This window comes from Lissotriton helveticus, chromosome 2_1, assembly GCF_964261635.1.
Source record: "Lissotriton helveticus chromosome 2_1, aLisHel1.1, whole genome shotgun sequence".
NCBI lineage: Eukaryota > Metazoa > Chordata > Amphibia > Caudata > Salamandridae > Lissotriton > Lissotriton helveticus.
Window position 1 is genome coordinate 1,139,042,204 of NC_136059.1, and position 13,404 is coordinate 1,139,055,607.

A 13,404-nucleotide genomic window follows, 5' to 3' on the forward strand; every position below is an offset into this window, starting at 1 on the left:
CCATCAATAGCTTTCATGTACGTAATAAATTCCTCCTTCCATCTTGACCAAGGCATGGGAGGATCTCCTTTAATTTGAAGAAATTTAGCAGGTGGGTCAAACTGCATAGCTCAATATATATATATTAAATAATAATATTCCAATTTTGTAAGAGTAGCAAGATGTATTCCAATTGTTTTCGTTATAGCTTTTAATTATTTGTCATTCCGTGAAAACCTCCTCAAAATGGTACTTGTTGAATGAACAGTCTTGTTTGTGGATAACGTAACACCTTAAAGATTGTTAAATGTTTGTAAATAATAAAGCAGACTTACTTTATAGTCTCACTCGGGAAAAGATTCCGATGTTATTGAGAAATCTAAGATGGCGGCAATGCGTGTGACGTGGTCTGTGTGTGTGACACGCCACGTTGTACACGGTGAATCAATGGAAAATGACGCGTGACGTAAAGCGTTGCTACGTTACGTGAAGCTGAGGAAATGGTCACGAAGACTACTTGCGCAGTGGAATGTCGTTGAACCAGGTACGATGTTTACCTTTAAACTTAAATTGAAGACATGGATCACTTGAAAGTATTCACAATAGGAAAATGTGAAATGCGTTCATCCAAGGAATAACAGAATAAAACATAGTTGTATATAACTTCAGAGAGAAAAAAAATTAATCGACAAAAACTTGTATGTGTCGTAAAAATAGGTAAAAAAGCTATGAAAACGAAAACAGCCGCTGGTACAATCAAGAGTACAAGGTTCTATCACCACTCCTTTTACGTGCTGCAGAGTGGTGCCCCTCGTCGCCACATTTTGTTAGAAATTCAAGTAAATAAGTAGATTTTAAGTGTTCATTATTTGCAGCACGTTAAATAGGTCCAGCTCCTTCAGTTGACCAACTTCCATCTGCCTAATACATTCTTGTACAGTTAGACCACAAGCATCAGAATGTAGAACTTGTTCAAAGGACAACATGGCTCACGCAGGAGCTCATGTCAGAGCATGTGCATAGAACATCTTATTAAAGAAACATGACAACATGTAATGCAAAAGAATGTAACACACCCCATCTCGACAAGATCATAAACAGCTCCTTTGAAACCGCCACCTTCCCGGAGAGCTGGAAGCATGCCGAGTTCAACGCCCTACTCAAGAAACCCAAAGTTGACCCCAAGGACCTCAAGAACTTCTGGCCCATCTCCCTCCTCCCGTTCCCTCAGGGCCAGGATGGACAACGGAGAAATCGCGGCCCTCATCCTCATGGACCTCTCGTCCGCTTTCGACACTGTCTGCCACCACACCCTCCGCACACGCCTCCACAACGCAGGGATCCGTGACAAAACACTGGACTGGACCACCTCCTTCCTCACCGGCAGAACCCAGAGTGTCTGCCTCCCCCCATTCCACTCTAATGACACCAAGATCATCTGCGGCGTACCTCAAGGATCGTCCCTCAGCCTGACACTCTTCGACATCTACATGGCACCGCTCGCCAACATCGCCAGATTACATGACCTCAACATCGTCTCATTTGCCGCCGACACCCAGCTGATCCTCTCCCTCACCAAGGCCCCCACCACCGCCAAATCCAACCTCTACGAAGGAATGAATGCCATCACCGAATGAATGACGAACAGCCACCTGAAACTGAACTCGGACAAGTCAGAGGTCCTCATCGTCGGGTCCATTCCCTCTGCCTGGGACGACTCATGGTGGCCGGCCGCACTGGGAGCTGCACCGTCGCCCACTAACCACGCACACAACGTGGGACTCATCCTGGATTCCGCATTGTCAATGACCCTGCAAGTGAACGCCGTCTCCTCCTCCTGCTTCAACACCCTCCACATGCTCCACAAGATCTACAGATGGATCCCGACCGGTACCAGAAGGACAGTCACCCAGGCCCTCATCAGCAGCAGACTGGACTACGACAACGCTCTCTACGCAGGAACATCAGCCAAACTCCAGAAATGACTACAACGCATACAGAATGCCTCAGCATGACTCATCCTCGACATTCCCCGCCACAGCCACATCACAGCCCACCTGAAAGACCTGCACTGGCTTCCGGTCAACAAGAGGATCACCTTCATGCTCCTCACCCACGCTCACAAAGCTCTCCACAACACCGGACCAGCATATCTCAACGACTGACTCACCTTCTACACCCCGAACCGCCAGCTTATCTCCGCTGACCTCGCCCTTGCCAACGTCCCTGCATCCGTCGAGTGACCGCCGGCAGCAGATCATTCTCCCACCTCGCCGCAAAAAAAACCCTCCCCATCCGCCTACGACAGACCCAGGACCTGCTGGCCTTCAGGAGACTCCTCAAGACCTGGCTGTTCGAGCAGTAGCAGCACCCCTGACCCCCCCCTTCCCCAGCACCTTGAGCTACTTTGAGTTGTGCGCTCTACAAATGTACTGATTGATTGATTGATTGATTGATTGATTGAGTTAACTGTCATTCACGTCATAACAGATTTTAACATTTCTGATCCAAAATTAACACAATTATGTCCCAATTGTAAACAATAATGCTTTACAAATGTGACAGAGTTTGACCATGTCGCTGCCTGACAGATCTCGAGGAGAGAAACACCATTTGCCCCAACCTACAATACTGCCACACCTCTGATATATCTGCCCTAAATGTTACCAAGAATAGAAATGCCTTTGATGTGTACCGTATTTTCTGGCGTATAAGACGACTGGGCGTATAAGACGACCCCTACTTTTCCTTTTAAAATATAGGGTTTGGGCTATATTCACTTGCTTATTAAATGATACCGGCGTATAAGACGACCCCCAACTTTTGAAAAGATTTTCAAGGGTTAAAAAGTCATCTTATACGCCAGAAAATACGGTAAGCTGGTGTTTGCTGCACCCATCTACTCTCTGCTGGAATTGAGGATGTTTCCCCCTGTTAGTTGTCCCATAGGAAACATATTGAGATTCTGAATCTCTAAAGCATTTTGGTTTTTCTAAATATATCAGTATTTCTCGCGTTGTGTTCGAAGACAAAGGGAAAACGTTTTGATTCCAGCTGAAAAACCAGAAGCACAGCCTCCTACTCTAGATGCAACTGGAATTGGAACTGGAATTGCAATTTGGCTTTGAACTTGGGACCACTGAGTCTGATAAAAACCTTATATAAGGAAATGTAGAAAGCAGAACTCCTATTCTCCCATTATTGCTGGTGTGATTCCCACCAGGAATTCTACTTTAGATGTTAGCAGTTTACAACAGAGAGGTTGAGGCACAGGGAAAGCGCACTCAGCACATTTGTGTGTAAATTATTACTCAAACATAGTGGTGCTAGAGTCTTGAGGACAAGCCATCTTATTCACTACAACAGGAAAAAAACCTCCATTAACGTAACATACAAAAGTGACTCAGCACTGACATACAGTCAATATCTTTAGCATAGTAAAAGGTATGCATTCGTATAATGCTGCTAGGAACGGTATACATTCATAATTATGCTACAAGATGCACAGATTCCCTGAATCTCTTTTTTGTTAAAAACAGATTCTTTATTTATGATATTTCATTTAAAACATATCTTTTTCATATCTGATCATGATGTAGCCAACGCTTGTCAGCCAGAAGGACTTCTTCAGGGCTGATTTTGTGTCTATCCACAAAGGTGATAATAAAAGAAAATAGTACACTATTAGTCCTTCGTCCGAGGTGAGGTATGCAGCAAAATACACCCGTTCAAATGTAAGTATACATCAAAAGACAATCCCTTGGAAAAAGATCCACATATTCCAAACGTAATGGAATGTTGGAAACCAGTAATGGTAATAGTTCCAAAGAAAGTTTCAAGATCCTTGTATCCACTATGGCTGTAAAATCGCAATTGGCCATATTATCAAGAACGGCGTTAAAATTATCGCTGCTTTAGCGGAAGGAAACTGCTGCTAAAGCGGCGATAATGGGCTTGATAATCTGCCCTTGTGAATTCCCATAGAAGCCCAGGTTCACACCAGAACCTGGGCTTCTATGGGAATTCACAAGGGTATATTATCAAGCACATTATCGCCGCTTTAGTGGCAGTTTCATGCCGCTAAAGCGGCGATAATTTTAACGCCGTTCTTGATAATATGCCCCTCTATTCCACACATGTGAATAGCAGTGAGGTCCCGTAAGTAATTTGGGGGCATAATATCAAGAACGGCGTTAAAAATTATCGCTGGTTTAGCGGCAGAAAACTGCCAGTAAAGCGGCGATAATGGGCTTGATAATATGCCCTGGAGAATTCGAATAGAAGTACATGTTCTGGTGTCAACATGGACTTCTATTGGAATTCTCCAGGGCATATTATCAAGCCCATTATTGCCACTTTAGCGGCAGTTTTGTGCCGCTAAACCGGCGATAATTTGAACACCGTCCTTGATAATATGTCCCTAATTATGGTGATTCGCTTGTAGTGTGTCAGGATGAGAATAAGGTGTCTCATCCTGAAATACCTCAACATGGATGAAGAACTAATAGTGTACCTTTCCTAGTAGCATTATATGAATGCATACCTTTTACAGCAGTAAAGATATTGACTGTTTGTGTGTGCTGAGTCACCTTTGTTTTTAACTTTAGATATTAACCATTGGATGATTGTACACTTTAGACTGTAGAGGTTGAATCTGAGGATTTTGAAGACTTTTCAAAAACATGTGAAAATCCCATGCTGGAATTACCGAAGGAATTACTGTTTTATTCAGCCTAAAGCTTTTAAGCATCTATGAAAAGTCAGCGATATTCATGCATTACCGTGCTAATGCTCTTAGCCATGTTATCCACCTCCCATTGGATAACATGGCTACGAACTGCTCAGGGCAGGTGTTAGCTTTTGGAGATATTCGCGCTTAGCGCGAATATCTCCAAAAGTTGGTAATAGGCGATAGCGATGTTAGCGACTGTTTCCAGTCGCTAACATCTTGGCACGCCCACTTTGCATGTCATTAGTGATAAATATCACTGACATGCAAAGTGGGGCCCAAGATGGTCTCTATCTCCTACTAGCTGTCGCTAACTGGTGTTAGCGACAGCTAGGTAATAGGGAGATAATTTCATCTCCGCTTTCTTGGCTTTTAAAGCCAAAAAAGCAGAGATAAACCCCCTTGATAATATGCCCCATTATTTCCATGCTGCAAACTTATACAAAAAGCAGCAGAGTGATATACATGGTCGAAGGCAACCCTTTTTCAAACCTTTTGTCAGAATATCGAGAACCTAAAAGGGATCACACGATTTTGCAGCCAAGTTCTTCTCTCTCCACCAATTATCAACATTTCTGCCCTGTTTTAAATATGAAGAGTGTGTAGAAGGCTTACTTGTTTCTTGGATGGAAACTGCTGCATCCCTCGATCAACCTAAGCTCTGTAATCCCACTGTCTCAACATCAATACCATGAGGTGCAGAAGTTCTAGAGCTTCAGAGATAAATGCAGATCATAAAAAGGAGATGGATGTAGGGGAACATAGTAACACTGGCGTACAGACAGCTGCTTTAGAGATCTTCTGGGCCAATGTGGGGCAACCAGAATAAGTAATTTCCTTCCCCTGAATCTTCTGAAGCACCTTGGGAGGAGAAGAATTGGAAGGAATGCATGCAGAATGGCAGTCGGCAATGGGTTTGATATGTCACCTACCTCCCCAGCCCTGCTTGTTCCACAATCCCAAGCAGAATTGATGAAGTAGAGGACTTGACAGCGATGCAAACAGATCCAGTCAAGGCTGACCAAAAATCTCTATGACCTGTTGAAATATCTCCTTTCTCAGTTGAGGATTCACTGAAAACGGGATGTCCCTGCTCAAACTTTCCGCATGAAAATGTTCCTTTCCAGGTTTGTACACAGCTTTCAGGGAGATCAGATGGGACCCGGCCGAGGCACAAATAAACTTTTCTAGACCACTAGGGACCTCAGTTTGGTTCCCCCTTGCTGACTTGTGCAACTTTTGGTAACTAAGCGGCCTGTTCAGACAATCATTACCTTCTCTTCTAAATTGGGAGAGTACCCTCGAAGAGCTTTTAGGACTTACGGCTAGTCCTCTCCAATTTAAGGATTGAAGAGAATCCAAGCATGACAAATTCATTTCTATCCATTCCAATGTGGTTTCCCAACCTCATTGACTTGCATCAGTTGTGAAGAATACACTTCAGGAGTTGGAGAACTAGAGAAATCCCCTTCTATAGATTCTCTGAAGCCAACCACCAGTTAAGATTAATAACTACTTATCCTAGGCACCTCCCCCTCCGCCTGGGACGACTCCTGGTGGCCAGCGGCCCTTGGAAAAGCACCCATCCCAACAGACCACGCACGGAACCTGGGCGTCATCCTGGACTCCTCACTCTCGATGACCAGACAAGTCAACGCCGTCTCATCATCTTGCTTCAACATTCTTCGCATGCTCAAAAAAACATTCCGCTGGATCCCCACCGAAACCAGAAAAACCGTCACCCACGCACTGATTACAAGCCGACTGGACTACGGAAACACACTATACGCCGGTACCACCGCAAAACTCCAGAAAAAACTACAACGCATCCAGAACGCATCTGCGAGACTCATACTAGACATCCCGCATAAAGACCACATCTCTGGTCACCTGAAAAACCTCCACTGGCTCCCTGTCAATAAGAGGATAACATTCCGCCTCCTCACCCACGCTCACAAAGCACTTTACGTACTCGGACCCGAATGCCTCAACACGCGACTCTCCTTCTACACCCCCTCCCGCCAGCTACGCTCTTCCAACCAAGCCCTTGCTGCTGTTCCCCGCATCTACAAAACCACCATGGGAGGAAGATCCTTCTCCTACCGGGCAGCTAAAACCTGGAATTCACTCCCCACTCACCTTCGCCTCACTCAAAACCACCTATCATTCAGAAAGCAACTTAAAACCTGGATATTCGACAAGTAATTCCCCACCATTCTTCAAGCGCCTTGAGACCCTCTGGGTATGTAGCGCGCTATATAAATCACATGACTTGACTTGACTACTGAAGGGAACACTAGAATTAATGCCTCACAGTCCTATGACTCTAGCGACCAATGGAATAAACAGTGATGGAGAGGGGCTTTAGGTGACAACGTGCCCAGGGAGTTACTCCTGTTTTAACTGCAATTAGACCATGGACTCTGAGCCAGAGGCTTGCTGGAGCTTCTGGAGAAGACAAACATGTCACAAATTGTCCTCTTGGTTCTGGCAAGAAAACGTAACCCTTCTGCATGTTGCAGAGGGTGTCAGTGGCTGTGAGGCAGCTTGAAACCCCAAGACTTCCCTAATGTGTGTTAGCAACTCCCAGAATTGCATTCCTTGACCATATTTGGCTTTTGGTACTGTTCCTGGTCATCACCATTTGTGCAATACAATTTATTTTGCTTTTGGTGGCAGGTTCATTCAGGGCTCCTGATATTGCCTTTTGAATTATAGTCTGTAAGTCAGTTCTTGTAAGAGATATGACCTCCTTCCTGGTCGTCTTTCTCATTCTCTGTATGGTAGGATTTTGGGTACACTTTTTTAGCAACATACTAAAAAAAGTATACCTCTACCGTGCAAGAAGTGTTTTTCTTTTTTAGGGGATTTCTATAGCAAGCAGATTATGTTATATCTGGAAAGCCCTAGAAACCAACCCTCAGTGATGGCAATGATTCCTAACTCTCATGATTAAATCGAGCAGAAATAAATAATGCTTTCCAAATTGAGAGGGGGAAAGAAACGGTTTTTGGGGTGACCTCTCCATGCCTCCTCATCCCAGCTCAGCACAATGGTTGGAGAGCTGAGGACACGTTGTGCTTTCAATTTTTTTAAACACAAACTTTATTGCATTTTTGTTATGATAAACAGTCGATGTTGCAGGAGAATGATGTCCATCTTGTGAGCAAATGCATTATAATGCAATCTATAGCACAGCAACAAATTGCTGACATTGGTTTCCAGTTTGCTCCATGTCATAGCATACATACTTAAAAACCATGGACAGTAATCAAGTACTCAATAAAGGAATCCCCCCACCTGAATCGCAAACCAAACCTGAACCCCTGTGTCTCCCTGGAGAGCTATTGCTACAGAAAAGGAGGGAGGAGTGACTATCCAGGTGTAATGCATTATATTTATGGACCCAACAAACGCTGGTGATGATGAGCCTTACATACATGTGATCCCCGGGGTATTATATCTTCTGGACTAATCGAAAGATGCTCATTGGGAGCCTGCAACCCCTCTGGGATCTGCATCCTCTGCCTTAAAGCTCTCCAACAGCATACCCCTTCTATTAAAATTGGTGATTTGCGGAGTTCCCTATATTCCTCCTGCCTAAGGGCTAAGCTCTCAGCAAGGCCCCACTGATTCAGTTCTTCCCCCTAGTCTGTTAGTCTTGGGGCCATAGGGGACTTCTGACGTCGAGTTAGAAGGTGCTTTGCTAGTAATTGAGCGAGGGTTGCGAATCACGCCCCCCACCACACCTTGGAACCTCTAGGACCTACGGGTAACCCCAGTACACAGTGCTCCATGGTATCCCACTGGGCCTGGCCAGTGACCCCACCCAGCGCTCTGGTTACCCTTCCCAGTATTCTGATAGTTGTGGGCAGGCCCACAGCATGTGGAGCATGTCCGCCCCGTCTACCCGGCAACGGAGGCACATTGAGGACACAGCAGGGTATATCAAGTTGATTTTATGTGGCGATAAATATGCCCGGTGTAGAATGGCAAATTGAATACATTTAAATCTCGAATTACAAGACTCTTTCTTAGGGTATGCCAGCAGTCGCGCCCATTTCACGTTAGAGAGTGTCCTTCCTAACTCCGTCTCCCACCTCTCCCTTAGTGTATTAAGTGGTGTCAATAATTGGTCACAGAGGCCTTTATATAGCCGTCGCACATAGTGTCGACCATGTCCTATTGTGTGCAATGCCCTCAGTAGCACATGAGATGAGTTGGTGGCTCATCGGCTACCCAATGTCGATGCACCTACCGCAAGAGACTGGCATGAGTTAGGAAGAGGGTGTCCAGGAGGTTGTGTGTGTGTATGAAGTCCTTGTGTGTTATGAGAGAGCTTTCAGCAAACAGGTCACACACTGTGGTGACCTCTTATCATTTCCATGGTATAAGCCTCTTACTCGGTAAGGTACCTGAGGCGATGGGAAGGCCCTGCAGGGGTACGTTGGTTGCGTAAGGCACCTGTTCAGAGGAATATCTCATTGCCATTTTCCAGTACAACAATGCGATGCGTAATAGTAACATGTGTGGGCAGTGTCAGGGTGCTAGGGCACAGCAGGCAGTGCAGCTGACCAACTTCTAATTAAGCCTCAGTAAAGTCAATTTCCAACAGATTATGGCAGCGAGCCAGTATGACAATTTCTGCAACTGTCCGGCTATACAGTACTCCTTGAAATCGGGAGCCCCTAGTCCTCATTTTTCTGTCGGAAGTTGATGCTTTGCTAATGTGACTCAATGGCATCCCTGTCCCCATATCGGATCAGTCAGTAGAGTATTGAGTTGTCAAAAGAACCCATTAGGAATCACGATTGATAGGTTTACAAAATGGTATTAAAATGGCGCAGCAGCATCACCATTTTGGCCAGTGCCATCCGTCCAGCCACAGACAGGGGCAACATCATCCAAAACGCCACCTGTGATTTTGAGTGCTGCAATTCTGCATGAGGGTTTGTTTTTTTGCTGAGTTTTATATAGCGCAAACTTGACCCGGTATCGGGTATCAGAACGCTTTACATAGCACCAGTTACGTTACATGAGGACACACGTTCATTTTGTTAGGTGCTGGTAGATTAAGTGATTTGCCCAGAATGACAGGTGTTTGGCGTCGTTACCGAGACTCGAACCCAGATCCGAGGTCGAGTGCCCTAGCCGTTAGGCCAACTCCTCTCCCTGCTTTCTAATAGATCAGGGCTCTCTCTGCATAATGAAAATCCAAGGTACCAGAAGGTGGAAGGGGCTACTGGGATCGTGCACTCCCAAAAGTACAGGGCAGGATCTGCACATGTACTGGGGTAAGGGGAACGTGCAAGATCTGTTTGCATTGATGCAGAGGCCAGAAAGGGTTCTAGAGGTGGACAACAATTGGGCCATTTCTATCTGTACTTCTCGGCTATCTTCGAGATACAAAATCATTTCGTCAGCATACAGCGAAATGGTATGGACTGTGTTGCCCACTGGAATCCCCCTAAGTCCTGCTTCCTGTCTTATTCTTTGTGCTATGGGTTCAACCGCAAGGATAAAGAGGAGCAGGGAAAGGGGGAAACCCTGCCTGGTGCCTCGCAATACCAGATAGGATTGGGAGATGTGGGGACCTGTTCTAGACCTGGCCGTGGGAGCCGTATACAGTAACGTGACCCATCTGATGTAGGCCTAAGGTATGCCAAATCGAGTTAGTGTGGTGAGCATAAATTCCCAATCTAATAAATTGAGCGCCTGATGGATGTCTAACAAGAGACAACCGGCGTGGGGATAAAGAGCGTGGCTGGCATCCATGGTCTATATCAACCGCCGTATACTTAACTAGGTTTTCCGTGGAGGTACAAGTCCACACTGATCAGTGTCTATCAATCGAGGAAGCATCGGAAGCAGTCTGGGGGTGCAGAGATTTTGCTAAGCTTCTTATACTTAATATTAATATCGATAGTGGGCGATATGGGGTCAACTCCCGTGGGGGCTTTCCGGATTTCAATAAGGATGTGACTTTAGCTTCTCTGGTGGAGGAAGGAAGTAGTCCTACATCTAGGGATGTATTATAATTTTTTTCAAACTGTGGGATGAGTTGAGCAGAGTAGGTGGAGTAGAATTCCTCTGGGAGCCCATCAGATCCCTCCATTATATTATGTGCCAATTCCTTCAGGGCTCTTCTAATTTAATTTGCTGTGATAGGAGCAGAAAGGTCCTTCCTATCTGCTGCCTTTACTCTGGGGAGGCGCGCCTCCTATAGGAACTCCAGTAGCACTGTGGGGTTAGGAGTGGGGTGTGAAGAATAATTCTGTGTAATAGTCTAGAAATGCTGTATTAATCTAGAGCTGTGTGACCACCGTACCCTGGGCCAGGTTATCTACTGCTAAAATCGGTGTGGGGGAGAAGTCTGAACATATTCTACACACCAAGAGAATACCTGATCTGTCCACCTCTACGTGTACTCTCCGTCCCGGCGATATTCTACCACTCTGAGACGTTCCAGCAGCTCTGCATACTGCATCCTGGCCTCTTGTAAATGAGGACCTGCGTCTGTGTTGTCCAATGCTGCCCTCTCAAGGGGCCCCAGTGAGTCCTCTACTTTTTGAAGATCCCAGACAATTACTCTTCAGCGTCCACCACCGAATTAATAGCAGTGCCCCAAATTACTACTTTAAATGCTCTCCATTCTATGATGGGAAAAGAAAGCAGGACCAGTCTTAGTTGCAAAATATGTATCTGTGGCAGTCACCAGGGTGTCGCGAAACACCTTATCTTCGAATAGGCCAGTCTGTAGCCGCCATTGGGGGATTGGGGCTGGGCCTCTGCCCCATGCTAGTGAAATCTCCAGGGGCTATGATCCAAGATGCCTTTGACTAAGTAAGTGACATTGATGATGTTTGGTTGGAGGTGCACTGGGCATAAGAAGAGATCTAACCATGTGGCAGGGCATGTGGATGTGAGTAAAAGGAATATTCTTTGATACCTTCATTCCGACCCCGCCATACGTCAGTTAATTCCTAGCTATCCACCCATTGCTACAACATTCTGGCCTGGCGGGCTGTTGTGATTCCGGGCAGTGAGGGGTACGATCTATCAAGCTTCACGTCCAATACCGCAATATAGTCTACCCCCAGCACCCAGGGGTATGGAGCCCAGTCAGCTAGCACAGCAGACAAGTGTGTATAAAAAGCGTCTTGCTCTGTATTTGGCACAGTTCCATGTCGATATAAAAAATATAGTTTACAAAAATATTGATTACGAAAATATCGACTCCCCATACTTAAACAGGTAAATACAATAATATTGAATCAAAAATATCAAAAGTAAAAAATATAGATGTAAAAATTATTGACTTAAAAATATATATAACTTAAACAAAATATATTAAATAATATTAATATTTTTATCAAAATAAGTAACATTTAATATATATTTTAACTAAATATGACACATAAACTTAATTAAAAAAAATATAAACACACAAAAATTTGCACATATACATATTTACTTAAATAGATTTTATTAACTATTATCTTTATTTAATGTATACATTTTTAAATTATATAACAATAAAATATATACATATATCAATAATTTAGAATAAAATAAAACATCCTATAATTAATTAACACATTAAACTTAAATAAAACATACATTTCAAAACACAATAATTACAATAGCAGGGAAAATGTTGGATAGCGGAGGGGCAAAAATTACTATTCCTACTTCAGTGAGTGCAACAGCAGGTTAAGTGCTGGATAGCGGAGAGGTAAAAATTACTATTCCCACTCCAGTGAGTGCAAAAGCAGGGAAAGTGTTGGATTAGCAGAGGGGGAAAAATTACTATTCCCACTCCAGTGAGTGCAACAGTAGGGAAAGTGTTGGATAGCGGAGGGGGAAAAATTACTATTCCAACTCCAGTGAGTGCAACAGTAGGAAGTGCTGGATACCACACCAATAAAAAAAAGTCAACATTTTTATTACATTTAATTTTCATTATTAACATTAAAAATATTTGAATTAAAAAATATTATGATAAGAAAATAATAAAAACATTCATTAATTACACATTGTTGAACACTGTAATTTCCACAACACACACCTAAAATTAATTACACAATTACAATGAATAATTACAAATTAATGAATACAAATTAATTAACAAATAATTAATAATTCATCAATAAAAAATAAATTACTTCCCACCCTTCCCACCATTTACACCTATAAACACCACAACACACACCTAAAATTAATTACACAATTACAATGAATAATTATTTTAAATTAATTAACAACTAATTATCAGACAATAATTAATAAATTAATGTACACATTTAACTCAATAACATCAGAACTATACAATTATGAATAAATATAAATTACTAAATACATTTCATATAATTAAATTACTTCCCACCCTATTCCCCTATAAACCCATAGCCCGCTACAGAACTAAAAATGCAAAATTCAATTTAAAAAAAATGTATGAACTACTATAAATAATAAATAAAATCTATAATATTAAATTTCTTCCCACCCTATTTCCCTATAAACCCACAACCCGCTATGAAACTAAAAACGCAAAATTGTATTAAAAAAAAACTATTAACTACTAAAATTTTAACACATGTACTAAAATTACAAACAATTCTCATACAAAATACTAAAATACATAACTAATAATAATTCGATATTTTTAACAACTAGTGGCCATATGTAGGTAACTT